The sequence below is a fragment of the Gaeumannomyces tritici genome (genome assembly GCF_000145635.1).
Source record: "Gaeumannomyces tritici R3-111a-1 unplaced genomic scaffold supercont2.4, whole genome shotgun sequence".
Lineage (NCBI taxonomy): Eukaryota > Fungi > Ascomycota > Sordariomycetes > Magnaporthales > Magnaporthaceae > Gaeumannomyces > Gaeumannomyces tritici.
The window spans coordinates 2,475,980-2,491,943 of NW_008804548.1; the positions used below are offsets into that span (position 1 = coordinate 2,475,980).

A 15,964-nucleotide genomic window follows, 5' to 3' on the forward strand; every position below is an offset into this window, starting at 1 on the left:
AACCAGTTTAACGCGGGGTATTGGAAAAAATGGGTTATAAATATATTGGATTATTTTTTGCCCGGTTTATATTAAAAATTTAACGTTTTTTTTCGAATTTTTCGGGAATTTTTGTATTGCAAATATATCGAAATTATTTCCTTTTGCCAAAAAAGCATTAAATATTTTTGGTTTTTTCGCTACATTTTATTAAAAAAATTTAAATATTGTTATCGTTTTCGAAAAAGGTTTTTTTTTTGCTTTTAGCGGGGGTAAAAACGTTAAAAAAAAACCTTTCGAAATATTAAGTTTTAAAAAGCCCCGGGCTTAATAAAAATCCTTACCGGGGGGTTATTAATAATAAACCCGGCATTATTTGCAATATTAACCAAAAAATTTACGGCGTGCGTAAATTGCGGATATTTTTCGGAAAGGTTTTGGAAATTCCGCATTATTATATTCCAAAAGCCCAATAAAAATTTAAGCATTTTAAAAGCGTAACGGTTTATTGCTTTATTAAAAACGATAAAAAAAGTATTAAAAAAAATTTTACGTTTCGAATTAAAAACGCTACGGAAAAGTATTAATTATTTTTTAATAAATAAATGGGCAATTAATAATGCGAATTTACAAAAACGGCCATGCGCATGCTTACGAAAGTAATAAATACGGCATAAAATGCAAAAGCGGTAATTAATTTTTTATTTTTACATATAAACGGCGCTTTTAATACCGTTTTGTACGTACGTTTTTTTAACAAAATAAAAAAACTTTAATTTTTACAATAAATGCTAAACTTTTTGGGAAATCTTTTAAATAATTGGAAAACGATATTATATTTTAACGGAGGGGATACGGTACAAGGCCGGGTACCGTACGGCGTTCCGTAAAAGTTCCCCATTTTGCTTATCCTTTTTATTATTTATACGGTAAGCTTGTATAAAAAATTGCGGAAAGTAAAGGGATAACGGCAACAAGTTTTGCAAATAACATTAATTTTATTAATTTTAATTGCAACGCAATAAACGCCGCTAACAAATTTAAAACCGCTTATAACGTATGCTTAAAATGGGTTACCAAATTTAAAGCAAAATTTAACCCGGGCAAATATTAATTAATTTAATTGATAAAAAAAGGAAACACGTTTTAACGCTACCTTTCTGTTACAGTTAGGCTTTTGCTCCTAAGGTAAGGCACCAAAGGAGTATCGAACAGTAGCACGTAATTCGACAAATTAAAGGGATTTACAAGGTAATTTGGGTGCGGTTTAAATGCTTGCTCCAAAAGTTACTTGGAAGCTAACTAAAGTTTAACTAATGCCGAAGCTTTAATTAAAAATTACTTAAAACAAAAGGAAACCTTTTCCTTTTTATATTTTAATGCTTACTTTTTTGGGGTCGTGGATTAATTGGTTTATAAGGCCAATTTTGTAAGCTTTTTTAAGCTTTTTTTTGGATTAATGGCTTACCTTTCCTGCTTCTTTAATCCATTAATTCCAGGCGGTTACGTAACCCTTTTACCCTTTATAAAAGTTTCGTATCGTACCACCTTTCCTTCCTGGGTAAGGGTGGTTGTTGGTTATAACATTAAATCCTTCCTTTAATGGCCAAGCCCTTTTGGCCACGTATTATTGTTTTTTTCGCCTTTTTGTTAATCGTAATTACTTTTTTTCCTTACTGTTTAACCGTTCCCTTTTTTTAACAAAATGTTTGGGCAAATCCAAAAACGTCCGGTTCGGAAAATTATCCAACGGTACGCTTTGCTATTTGCCGTTTTTAATTTTTCGATTTTAATGCCTTTTTATTTTGCTTGTAAAGCCGTTGGTTTTTTTTTATTAAATATTTTCGAAAAATTCCTTTCGTTGTGCTAAATACGTCCGTTTGGAACGTATTTAGTGCAACGTTTTAAAGGTTTTTTTTAACCAATTGCGCAAAATTGCTAAGCAATATTCCAAGCTAAACGCTAAGCTTGCTATTGCTAAGCGATTTCGCCGATAAACCGAAAAGTTAATGCGCGCTAAAAGCAATTGGGTTTAGCGTTTGCGCATTTAAAAAAATTTGTAATTTAAAAAAATAATGCGTATTGTTTGTTGCGGTATCGATAATGTGGAGGAATTGGAACGTATTAAGCAAAAGGAAGCTAAACGAGCCGCTGCTTTAGCGGTGGCTGGTCCCGCTTTTTAGCTTTAATTTAACTTTTTTCCTTTATTTCCTGGCTGGGCAGCGTTAAAGGTTAATTTTGATTTTAACCCGTTGCCCCTTTTTTAATTTGGTAAGTTATAACTTTTTTAACAATTCCTTTGGTTATGTAGCGCAATGGTAACGCGTTTGCTTTTGTAACGGGAAATTCTGGGTTTAACTTTTGGTGCAACCTAAAATGTCCAATCCAAAGTTTTTTTCGAAAAAAGGAAGCTTTGGGTCGAACGTTTTGCTTTTTTTTTTTTGCTAACTTTCGAAAGCTTAAGGTTTGGTATCGATTTTAAATTGCTTGCGCTCTTTTAATCCGGTAAGTTGTAACTTTTTTAACAATTTTTACAGGTTGTATAGCGCAATAATAACGCACTTGTTTTTGTAACGGGAAGTCCTGGGTTTAACTCCCGGTGCGACCTTGTTAAATCAACATAATCGGCTTTTTCGGGCAATTATATCGTCTTAACTTCTTTTGCTTGCCAGTTTATCCTTTGGATAAGCTATTTTTTTTATAACTTTTGCTTTTTAAATTTTTCCAAATTTGGGGCGTTGGACAAGCATTTAAATTATTGCTAACTTTTTCCCAAGCAATACGTTTGCAAAGCTTTTTGGCAATTTTTAAAATTTGTTGCATTTTTTTATATGTTGTGCTCGTTTCCCCAGCTTTTCCATTTAACAAAATATTGTTTTTTGCAATAATGCGTTTTTTCGTTAAAAATAGCTTCGATTTTTTACTTTTGGTTAAAATCGATTTCCATTAATTCGGTGCTTTTAAAGCCCGGAAACGCTGGTTTTAGCAAAAAAACGTAAAAAATTAAGTGGATTTGCATAATTAAAAGTAGCTGGAATTTGTAATTTACCGGGAAAATAATACGAATAACCCGAAAAGGTCCCCATTTTTTTTTGTCCAGCTTGTTGCTTGGCCTTTTTATTTTAATGTTGGCGCGTAAAAGGTAAGCGTTATTCCTTTTTTTAAAAGTTGGTTTTTCGATTTTTTTTTTGTTGGCTTGCTTTGTTATTTAATAACGCAAAGTTTTTAATTTATCCTGAAAATTTTAATGCAGTTTGGTAAGCTTCGTTATTTGGATTTCCGCTGCCGGGGCTTTAAATTCGGCTTTAAATTTATTGTACGCCGTAAGGGTGTACTTATAATTGGCGTGGAACGGCGTGTTTTTTGTGCTTTTATGCATAAAGCTATTATAAGCAAATTGGGCAATTGGTAATAATTAAACTTAATTATTTTATTTGTAAGTAATATAATGGCGTAAATATTGCTTTATCGTTTTATTGGTTTATTCCGTTTGTTTATTCGTTTGGGGGTAATACGCTGTTAATAAAGCGTATTTTGTTTCGAAAAGCGCCGTAAGCGTTTTCCAAAATTTGTTTGTAAATAGCTTGTTTCGGTTTGTAATTAGTTTTCGTAGCATTCCGTAATTTAATAGCACGCTTCGAAAAAAAATGTACGCTAATATAAATGCATTGCTGCTTTTTTTGTAAAGTAAATACAAAGCATATTTTATAAATTTATCCATTATTACCAATATGCTATTATATTATGTTTTCGTTAAAAGCTTTTTAAATTTAAAAAGTTTAACGATAAAATTTATAGTAACTTTTTGCTACGTTTTTTTTGGCGTTGGCAATGGTTAAAGCAACCCGTAAAAAAAATGCTTGTTAAATTTGTTTTTAGCGCATATTTAGCAATTTTTTATTGCTTTTAGCATTGTTGCCCGAATTTCGGTAAACCCGTAATGCTGCCGGAGCTTTTTCCATATTTTAATAACTTTTAAATAATTATAAGCTAATAGCCCGTAAATTTCCAAAATCCTTTTTAAAGTTTAATTTTACTTTTTGGTTGTTAAAGCTATTGCTTGTTAAGCTAAAACCAACGCTTTTTTTGGCTTATAAGCCAAAAGCGTTTTGGTTTTTTTTGGAATGGCGATTTTGTAATTGCTTTTTTTGCTTAAAGCGTTTGCTTTTCCGTTTTTCGATCCTTTTCGGTACAAAATTTGGAAATCGTAATTTTAAAAGTACTGGCTCCAATGGATTTAACGTTTATTAAGGTTTTGGCTTGTAATAAAATGTGCTAAATTTTTGTAGTCGGTATATATTGTTATTTGGTAATTTGTTCCGCATAAATATACCTTTTACTTTTTTAAAGCCTTAATAATAACAAAAAGCTTTTTATTATAAATTTGGTAATTTAATTTAAATTTTTTAAGTTTTTGTAAAAAAAAAGCGCAAAAGTGCAGCTTTTTTTCCTTTTTTTATTAATTTAATTGTTTTCCGATCGCGTAATTTAACGCGTTGGTTTTAATTTCGAATAATTTGTTGGGGTTCGGGATAACCAATATTGGTTTCCGTAAAATAGCGCTTTTAAATTGCTCGAAAACAGCTTATTTTCGAACCTTTTAATAAAATTGGGTATTATTTTTGGTAAAGTTTGTAAATAGCGTAACGTTGCTATTAAACCTTTGCATAAACCGTTAATAAAAATTAAAAAACCCCAAAAACGCCCGTACCTTTCGTACGTTAATAAGCGCTAGCCAATTGGCCATTTTTTGTACTTTAATTAGGTCCATTTTAACTTTTTTTAGTATAATAACGAACCCGAAAAAAACCATTTTTTAAGCGTGCTATACGTATTTATTTAGGTTAATTAAAAGCTTTGCGCTTTGTAACTTTTGCAATATTTAATGCATATGTTGCTTATGCTTTTCCAACGTTTTTAAATATATTAAAATATCGTTTAAATACGTTAAAACGAAAATATCGAAATGTTTCCAAAGCATGTAATTAATTATCCGTTAAAAAGTAATTAACGCGTTAATAAATTTAAAGGTTATAACTAACAATTCGTATACGCCAAATCGTATTTGGAAAGCAATTATCCATTTTTGGTTTTTTTTAATCCGAAGCAATCCATATATTTTTCGAAAGTTTAAAGCCGTAAAATATTTGGCTTTGCCGAGCTTATTGCGTAGCTTGTTAATAAAAGGCAAAGGATACCAATCCTTTATTGTAATTTCGTTTAATAATTGGTAATCGATGCACATTTATTCCTTTCCGTTTTTTTTGGGCACAAATAGGATTTTGTATTTTATTAAAAATGTTAAAGGTTTAATTACCCCTTTTTTTAAATCCTTTTGTAATTGTTTTTTAACCCTTTTTATTGTTTAAAGTTAAGCTAGTATAACTTTTGGTATTTAAATTGCGCATTTGGTTTAAATTTAATTTCGTAATTAAACGGCCCGTATTTTGGAAGCATTATTTTTAGGTTTTTTTGGAATAACTTTTAATATTTATGGTATTTTGGAAATACGTTGGCTAATTGTTATAGCCTTTATTTAAATTTATCGTAAAGCGTTATTATGGTTTTTTGTAATAAGGTTCGAAAGTTGCTGTTTTGCTTTATTCCCGTTGGGATACTTTTTTTCGGCTTTATTTTTACATTATTTACGGCCCGTAATTGTTGGGCTTTTTTAATTGCTAGTAAAAGTTTTTATTAAAGGTTGTTTTCCTTTTAATTAATTTTTGGATTGTGCTTTCGTAATTACGGGATTTCGAAAACCACATTTTCGTTCTGTATTTTTAACGCGTTTAGCGTTATTTAAAAGGTTTTGCTTCGGTATCGAACGCTAAAATAATTGGTTTTAATATCGATTTATTCGTTGTTATATTTAATTAGCTTTTTTTTTATTGTTGTAAAAAAGTATGGCTTATTTTTTTTGCGTATAGGAATACCGTATTGTAATATTGTTTGTAGCGATACGTAATTGCTTTAAGTACCGCAATTAATTAAAGTTTTTAAGCGATAAGGGTTTTATTGCACCCGTATGTGGAAATGCTATTCGTTCGGGCTAATTGTTATTGCTAAAGTTTTTGTTGCAAATAATTATCCTTTTTATAGCTTTGGTACAAATGGACCCTTTAATTTTTTATTCCGAAATGTTCCGTTTAAAGCTTGGATAAGCTTGTTTTTCATTTTTTGCGTACCTTTACGTACCCTAGGTTATTAAAATTGCTAAAAAGTTTATACAAGCCTTTTACGTTTTCGTTATATCGTATTGGTATATATAAAAGCTTATATTTTGTTTGCTATGCTTTGGCTTTTTGCATGGTATGGATTTGGCATTTTAATTTTTTGCATTTTTGCCATTCCAGGATTTTGGCAACGCAAAGCATAGGTTATTAAGGGTTGGTTTGAAATACCGCTAACTTTCCGTACTTTTTGGTAATAAACCATTTGGGTAATTGCTATGCCAATTTAGGCTTAATAATTAGCTTGTTGGTTTATCGATAAAAAAAAAATCGTTTCGAAGTTTTTAAATTAAATATATTGCGCAATTCGTAACGAAGCATTTTTTTTAAAATAACCATAAATGCTTTTAGTAATTGGGCATAAAGCTATTATGGTTTTTTTTTAGTATTGCTTTGCAGCTTTTTAGCTTATTTTTAGTTATACGCTTGCAACCGGGTATACCCCCGGTACGTAATTAAATGGTTGTTACCAAGTTAGTTAATAAAGCGCCCAAAATCGTTTTTGGTTAATGTAACTTTGTAAAAAATGCCGTTTTCGTTTGGCAAATTAATATTCCAAAAGCGCCGTTGGATTTTGGTTTTGTTCCAAACTTTTTCGCTTTTTTAAAATTGCTTAATTATGGCTTTCGAACGTACCGGGTGCAAACCTTTTTTTTGCTTCCGTATAGCAAGCTTTTTTTAACGGAACGTTTTGTAATTAGCTTGGTTTAATATTGTTAAGCATGCATATATCGAACCGTCGGTTTTAATTACAACGAATTGGTTGTAATTTAATTTATTTATTTTTAGCTAACGTTTAATTTGCATCCAAAAATTTTGCAAATTAACGCTTTAATTGCGTTTTGGTTTGTACTTTCGTTGGTACCGTTTTTGGTACGCCGCCCGTATATATTTTTGCGAAACGCGGGCGTTTTTAGCGTACCGGCAAAAGCTATTTAAGCTTTTTTCGTTGCTTTTTTTTCGGATTTGTTGCTTTCGAACGTTATTCGTTCGTAAAAACTTTTGCTTATTATTTAAGCTTTAATTAGCTTAAAAATAGCGAAGTTCGGGTTTTGGAAAATTTTTACAACATTTTTTATAATTAGCTTATTTTTTTTTCGTTGCTTTCCGGTTTAAAATCGGAAATTAAATTAAATTTAGCCCAAAGCTTTGGGTTATGCTTTTATTGGGTTGCTTCGTTTTTAAAGTTTTGTTTTTTAATAAAAGCATTTAAAATTCCTTTTTGCTCGGCAGCGCGTAAAAGCTACTTTTAAAGCATTTCGTTTCGTAGTTCGGGGTTTTCCCGGGGGTTTTTATTAATCCAAGCTTGGTTACTTTCGTTATCAAAACCGGCTAAATTATTATTACGAAATGCTATAAGGTTTTTTCGTTTGGTTATAGCTAATTGTTTGCGAAAAAACCATTTTGTTGCATTTTTATCGAAATAATAAGCAATGCAATGGTTATTAATGCACGCAATTTAAAAAAATGCGGGGCCAAAATAACCATTATTTTCCGGTTTTATCGTTATTTTTTTAATTATTGCCGCCATTTTCGTTTTTCTATCCCAAAACATTTTTTTTGGTTTTTTTTTTAAAAGCAATTTTTTTTAATATGCCCAGGTTATTTATATTAAAAGCATTTGCTATTTTTAAAATTTTGGAATTTGCGCTTCCTTTGCTTTTAATGCGTAACGCTAGCGTTAAAATCCATAAGGTTAAAGTAACAACCATAAGTTATGGATTTGTTGCGATTAAACCGTCGTTGCGGTTAGTTACTTTGTATTACAAATTTGGTTTTTTGGCTTTTTTTTTCCAAGCAGCGCTTATACAATTTATTGCTAATTTTAACTACAATAACAACGTATTTGGCGAAAAATTCGGGTTGGTTAACTTTTAAAATTTCGTTTTTTACGTTATTTCGAAGCTTATTATATAAATAAACCATTTTAATTTGGTTGGTTTAATTAAGTTTATTAACCAAACGTTAAAAATTGGAAACGTATTTTAACGTTGCGCTTTTTTATCGAAATTGGAATATTTTTTTTTCGGCAATTCGTTGCTCGTTAATTTGGCTAAATACGCTAATAATCTTTTTTTCGAACCGGGCAAAGCTAGCAAAAATAATTTTGGTTTTTTTTTGCTTTTGTTATAGCTTTTAAAAAAATTTGTTTATACGGGCTCGAATTACTTTTTTACTTTGCTTTTAAAGCAAATGGTTGCGTAAATAACCTTTTATTTTTTAATCGTAAATTAAATTTAGTAAAAAGCGAAATATTTTTAACATTTGGTTAAAAAAGCTTTAAAAATACCTTTTTTGCCGTTGTACCGGTTGGGGGTAAATAATTTGTAAGTTCGGACCGCCGTTTGCGGAACGCTAGCTTATTGCTTAAGTTAGGTAAGGTTTGCGGTTATGGCTATAAACGCGGCTTTAGCTTCGGTTACTTTTATTATGTTATAAATTTTGTTTGCGTAGCTAAAATGCTTGTTGTTCCTTTTTGTAAAGGATTTGCCGCTTTTGGTTGCCATTGCTACTGCTTAGTACCGATCCGGGTGCTAAACAAAATCAATTAAAATGTTACAATTAAGCCTTTGCTTTTAAGGTAAGGCACCAAAGGAGTATCGAATAATAGTACGTAATTCGACAAATTAAAGGGATTTATAAAGTAACTTGGGTACGGTTTAAATGCTTGCTCCAAAGGTTATTTAAAAGCTAATTAAAATTTAACTAATGCCGAAGCTTTAATTAAAAATTACGTAGGACAAAAGGAAACCCTTTTTTTTTATACCTTAATGCTTACTTTTTTGGGGTCGTAAATTAGTTGGTTTACAAGGCCGACTTTGTAAGCCTCCCTAAGCCTCCTTTAAATTAGTGGCTTACCTTTCCTGCTTCCTTAATCCACTGATCCCAGGCGGTTACGTGACCCTTTTACCCCTTATGGGAGCTTCGTGTCGTGCCACCCCTCCTTCCTGGGTAAGGGTGGTTGTTGGTCGTAACACTTTCCGTTTTAAAAAGGTTACGGTAAAATTAAAAGCTACGGGCAAAAAAATGCAAATGTTAAGTTTTTAAATTAATTTTAAATTAAATTGGACCCAATATATCCAAAAAAATGCACGAAAAAATAGCAACCCAAACGTTATCCATTATACGCTTAACGGTAATAACGTAAAAACCTATATTTGCTAAAACCGAATACTTATTTTTAACCGTAATAAAAGCAACGTTAAAACACGCAATACCAGTTTATTATAAATTTAACAATATTTTGCAACGTTTTAAAAAAAATAGCTAAAGCTCAAGCGAAAATGCAAAATAAATGGTTAAAAACGGCAACCGGGGCTTACAAAAGCACTTTATAGCAATTTTTAAAAGCGGAAACGCACGTTGCCCCAATCCAATTGTAATTTAACGGTTGCATCGCCCATTTCGAAAAAAAATTGCGGGAAAACGGTTTAGCTGGAAAAATTAAAAATGCTTGCAAAAAGGTATAGCAAAAATTAAAAAGCAAAAAAAAGGAAAATTATAACGGCAATTATTTAAATATATTAATAATAAAGCAAAACGTTAAAATAAATTGAAAAGGAAAACCCGAAAACGGCGGTGCTAAAAGCATGGAAAAAACAATAAAACGGTTATAAAATAACAACTTGTAACGGCGCTAAAGCCAATAAAAAGCAACTTAACAAAAAAGGTTAAACCTTTACCGCAACCTTTACAAAACGCAAAATTTATTGCTTATTTAGCTGCAAATGGAACGGTTTGGGCTTAAAAGTTACTTAACGTTCCGGAAAGTTCCCGGCGTAATAATTTTGTACGAATGCGGTTAAAAGCTAAAAATTATAACTTACGTGCTATTGCATTGCCCCAATTTACAGAAATAAAATAAAAAACTTTATTAAAAAGTAAAAAGGGTGGCAAAGTTTTTATTAAACTAACCCGGTAATGCAATAACAATTACCAAAGAATTTATAAAAATAACCCGGTTTTTTAATTACGCTTTATTAAATAGCATTATTAATAAATGGATTAAAAAAAAGGAAAAAAAAAACATTAAAAAGAAAAACGCCGCAATAAAGCGGCAAATTCGGAAAAAAAATAAAAGGTATAATTATTTTAGCCCCAAAAAGCTAAATTTACTTTAAATTTCGTCAAAAAAACCCTTTTAAACATTTTATTAACTATTAATAACCATTACAAATTAGCAATTAAAAATAACGCAACCTTTTATTTTTATATTTAAATATTAAAAATTTATTCGAACCTGTAAAAGCAAATTTTAGCAAGCAATTTAAAACCCCAAATTATAAAAAAATTCCAAGCCGCAAATAAAACGGGATATAAAAAAAAAAGTTAAAACTTTTATACGTTTAGGGAATTTTTGTAAAATACGTTTTCGATATTGCTTTTATAATTAACAAAATTGTTAACGGAAATTTAAAAAAAAAAAAAAGCAATAACTTTTTTAATTTCCTTTTTAAATACCGTTATTTCCTTTTTAACCGTAATTACCGCAATAATTAATTCGATTAAACCTATATAACCGCCCGTTTCCGTATTAATGGATTGGAACCCAATTAATTTATTAACGAAATTAATTACACTTATTCGTTGTTTATTTTGCCGGTTTTATTATTACCATTATCGTTGTTATTGTTATTATTAATTTGCAAAAAATTATCGAAATTGGGCTTATTTAAATTAAAATTGCGCAAATTTAAACAAAATTTAACGTTATTAAAAAAGCAATAGCATCGTTACAAAAACGGATGTAATTAAACAAACGTGCGGCCATGCTTTAAATAAAAGTTTCGAAACGATTTTTAAAAAAAAGCCGGAAATGCGTTAACGCAACCGTTCCAAAAAAAAAAGGGTTAAAATGTTTATTATAAAAACAATTCCGGCATAAATATTGGGGATAACAGGATTGCGTTAAGCTATAATATCCGGGTTATCCGCGGGGTAACGGAAAAAAGCAAAAATGTTATTTGGCAAATACGCTTTACAAATGGCTTTAAACGCAACGTAAACGTTACGTTCGTACTAAAAAAACCATTCCTTTTAATTTTATCGAGGGTTTAAAATATTAATAAAGCATTAAAAACGAAAAAAATATAATAAAAACCGGTTGGAAAATGCAAAAAAAACTTGTAGCTTTGGTTTTAGCTTAAAAATTAAACGCTTAAACGTAATTTTTTTTGCGGTTAGTAAAGCTCTTTTCGGCGCTAAAAGTGCGGTTTACAAAAGCAAGCTTTTTCGCGGCATTAAACATACGTTAACCCGATTTAAATACCTTTTTACCGAAAGCAAAAAAATTTATTAGCCATTTTTGCTAGCCTTTTTTTTATATAATAATATACGCATTTTTTAAATTTAAAATTTAAACCGAATCATTTTATTAACGGTTTATTTAAAATAAAGCGATTAAAAAAACGGCAAAAAAAATTATTAAAATTTTGCATGCAAATTCGGGTTAAATTAATTTTACAAATTATTATTTTAAAATAAATCGTACAATTTAACGCGCTGCAATAAATATTAAAACAAGTTAGCGCAAAATTGCGGGAAATATGGAAAAAAATACTTATAAGCAATAAGCTTTGCAACGGTATAAATTGCTTGCTATTGTTAAAAAAGGCAAAGCAAGCCTTTTAAATCCGGACTTTTTTTTAAAAATTATAACGGGTGCGTAAAAAGCGCGCAAGCGCCGAGCAAAGTACTGGAAAATAATTGGAAATGCGCTAAAAAAGGAAAATTATTTAAAAATTTGTTAAAAAGGCTGCAAGCTCGCGGAAGCGGAAAAGGGAAAATTTACGGCTATTGTTGCTATTGTTATTATTATTATTGCTAATGATAATTATTGGCCGGATTAAAAAAAAAGCCGTAAGGAAAAAAAGCAATAAAAGCTACGAAATGGAACCGGAAATAAAGCACAAACAAAAAAAGGAAAAAACAACGGGCAAGCCCAAAGATTTTACGAAAACGTGCACCCAATAACCCGACTTATACGCAACGGCCAAACCATTTTTACAACCAAACCACGATATTTCGTTTTAAACATTAACCTTTTTTTTTATTAACCATTAAAAAGTGCGGGAGCAAACTATATTACCAATACATTACTTACGAAAAAAACGCGGAATTGCAAAAACCTCGAAAGGAAGGAGTTTTTACCCAGCCTTACACCAAATAGCTATCGGTTAAAAGCATGGTTTTTACCTTTAAGTAATTAACCCGAACCGTAAAGCTCCCCATGGGTTATATAGCTCGAAAGGGGTAAATAAATATATATACAAATTAAAACAAATTATTTACAAATAAATTTTGGAAAGCCTTTACATGTTACGACCAACAACCACCCTTACCCAGGAAGGAGGGGTGGCACGGCACGGGAACCCCGTAAGGGGTAAAGGGTTACGTAACCGCTTGGGATTAGTGGATTAAGGAAGCAGGAAAAGTAAGCCACCGATCCAAAGGAAGCTTAGGAAGGCTTACGGAATCGGCTTAGTAAGCTAGCTAATTTACGACCCAAAGGAAATAAGCATTAATGTATAAAAAAAAAAGGTTTTTTATTGTTTTAGGTAATTTTTAATTAAGGCTTCGGCATTAGTTAAACTTTAATTAGCTTTTAAATAACCTTTAAAGCAAGCATTTAAACCGCACCCAAATTACTTTATAAATCCTTTTAATTTGTTAAATTACGTGCTATTATTTGATATTTTTTTGGTACTTTACCTTAAAAGCAAAGGTTTAATTGTAACATTTTAACTAATTTTATTTAGCACCCGAACCGGTACCAAGCAATAGCAATAGCGGCTTAAGCAGCCCAAATTTCCGTTTTTAACAACGATAAAAAAAAGGTGCTTAACATTTTTACTTACGGAAAGGTTATGTATAATTTAAACGAAAGGAACCAAGCAACCCAAGCGTTGCTTGTAATATTCCAAACCGTAACTTAGCTACAAACTTAGGTTAATACCTTTCGTGTAATTACCAAAGCGTACAAATTCCTTACGCTTAATTGCTACAACGGGAAAAACGGGGCTTTTAAAGCTTTTTTAACGAAATGCCGGAGCTTTTTTGCCTTTTATTATAACCAATTTAATATAAAGCAATAAAAGGTTGCTTACGCAACCATTTGCTTTAAAAGCAAAGTTAAAAAGTAATTTAAACCCGTATAAGCAAATTTTTTTAAAAATTACAACAAAAGCAAAAAAAAACCAAAATTATTTTTACTAATTTTGCCCGGTTCGAAAAAAAAATTACTAGCATATTTGGTTAAATTAACGAATAACGAATTGCAAAAAATAAAATATTTTAATTTCGATAAAAAAGCGCAACGTTAAAATACGTTTTTAATTTTTAACGCTTTGCTAATAAGCTTAATTAAACCAACCAAACCAAAATGGCCCATTTATATAATAAGCTTCGAAATAACGTAAAAAACGAAATTTTAAAAATTAATAAATTTAAATCCTTTGCCAAATACGTTGCTATTGCAATTAAACCCAACAATAAATTGTACAAGCGTTATTTGGAAAAAAAAGGCTAAAAAACCAAATTTGTAATACAAAGCAACCGGCCGCAATAACGGTTTAACCGCAACAAATCCATAATTTATGGTTATTACTTTAGCTTTATGGATTTTAACGCCGGCGCTACGCATTAAAAGCAAAGGAAACGCAAGTTTTAAAACTTTAAAAATAGCAAATGCTTTTAATGTAAACAATTTAAACATATTAAAAAAAATTGCTTTTAAAAAAAAAGCAAAAAAAAATATTTTGGGAAAGGAAAATTAAAATAGCGGCAATAACCAAAAAGGTAGCAATAAAACCAAAGGATAATAGCTATTTCGGCTTTGCGTTTTTTTAAATTATATGCATTAACAACCATTGCATTGCTTACCATTCCGATAAAAATGCAACAAAGTAATTTTTTTGCAAGCAATTGGCTATAACCAAACGAAAAAACCTTGTAGCACTTTGCAACAACAACCTAGCCAATTCCAACAACGAAAGCAACCAAATTTAAATTAATAAGCACATTAAAAAGGACCCGGACTTACGGTTCTTTTCGTTTAAAAACCTGGTACGAGCAACGAAACAAAAGGGAATTTTAAATTTATTAATGGCAAAATTGGAAACAAGCAACGGCGTTGCCCAAACCAAAAACAATCCAAATTTTTGGGTTAAATTTAATAATTTTGCTTGGCTTACCCAAATTACCAAAGGATAAAAATTAAAATTTAATAGCGATATAAACGCAGCAATGGCTAAAAACGGGCTTACGACCAACCCGTTTTTACCATTTATCGATTCGAAAAACGAAAAAATAAGCAACAATTTTACTATAAAAAATATGGTAAAAATATTGCAAAACCCGGAGCAAAGCTTATTTAAGCTTACAAAAGCTTTGGTATTTCAAAAACGGGTAATGGTTAAATACAACCCGTCCAACGATAGTAGCAATACCAGCGAAAGTTATAACCGCTTTTAACATTACGCTAAAGCTTTAAATATATTATTTAAGGAAGTACAAAACGCATATACCAAAAAAACATTAAAAACGTACAACCAATAACCAAACGTGGATTTAAACCTTTTTTAGCTATACGTAAAGAAACAATTTCCAAAAGCCAAAAACGGGCCGCAACTTTGCAAAAAAGGGTACGTTAAAAATGCTAATAACAATACCTTTCGGTAAAATGGAATTAAGCTTTAGCGCTTAAACAAAAGCAAATATTTGGCGCGCTTTAAAACTTTAATTTAATAATTCCAAAAAAAAGAAATGGTTTGGAACCAAGCACAAATTCGTTAATATTTTTGGAATATTAATTTGCCGGACAAAAATGGTATAACTTATAAAGTAATACCCGCTAAAAACGATTTTGGGCGTTTTATTAGCTAATTTAAAAATAACCATTCGGTAACGTACCGAAATTATACTAAATTGCAAGCGTACAATTAAACGTAGCCCGAAAAGCTGCAAAATAGTTTAAAAAACGGGAATTACGATAGCGTTAGCCTTAATTACTAAAAGCATTTGCAATTATTTTAAGCAAAATGCTACTATATTAATTGTACGGTACATTTGGTCCAAAAGCTTAAAAACAATTTTTTTTTAATACGCTAGCAAAACAAAGCTATAACCAAACTACGTTTGGCGTAACAATTGCTTAAATAAGCCATTTGCAAAAAGTACGGAAAGTTTGCAATGTTTAAAATAAATTGCTAATAGCCCATGCTTTGCATGGCCAAAATTTTGGAATGGCAAAAATGCAAAAAATTAAAATGCTAAATCCATTTTTTTTTAAAAAGCAAAAGTATAGCAATTAAAATATACATTTTTTTATACGCCCGATAAGCTCGACAAAAAGTTAAAAAAACCTACAATTTTCCTAGCAATTTTAACGACCAAAATTACATAAATTAACGCAAAAAATGAAAAAAAAAGCATTTTATGCTTTAAATAAAGCATTTTAAAACAAAAATTAAAAAGTTTATTTATTACAAAGCTACAAAAAGGATAGCAATTTGCAATAAAAACTTTAATAGCAACGATTAGCCCGAACAAATAACATTTTCATATACGGGTGCAATGGGGCCCCCATTGCTTAAAAACTTTAATTAATTGCGGTGCTTAAAGCAATTACGTATTATTACAAGCAATGTTACGATACGGTATTCCTATACGTAAAAAAAATAAGCTATATCCTTTCGAAATTATAAAAAAAAAGCTTATTAAATACAATAATGGATGGTGTTGGAACCTACCTGTTA

The 15,964-nt window shown here is 30.4% G+C and overlaps 1 non-coding gene across 1 annotated transcript; it reads left to right on the top strand.

The window, feature by feature from the left end:
• The first annotated feature begins 2,515 nt into the window (after positions 1-2,515).
• GGTG_20164 lies at positions 2,516-2,587 on the top strand. Its single transcript has one exon. It is a non-coding gene; the product is annotated as a tRNA-Gln (tRNA).
• Positions 2,588-15,964: the final 13,377 nt, after the last annotated feature.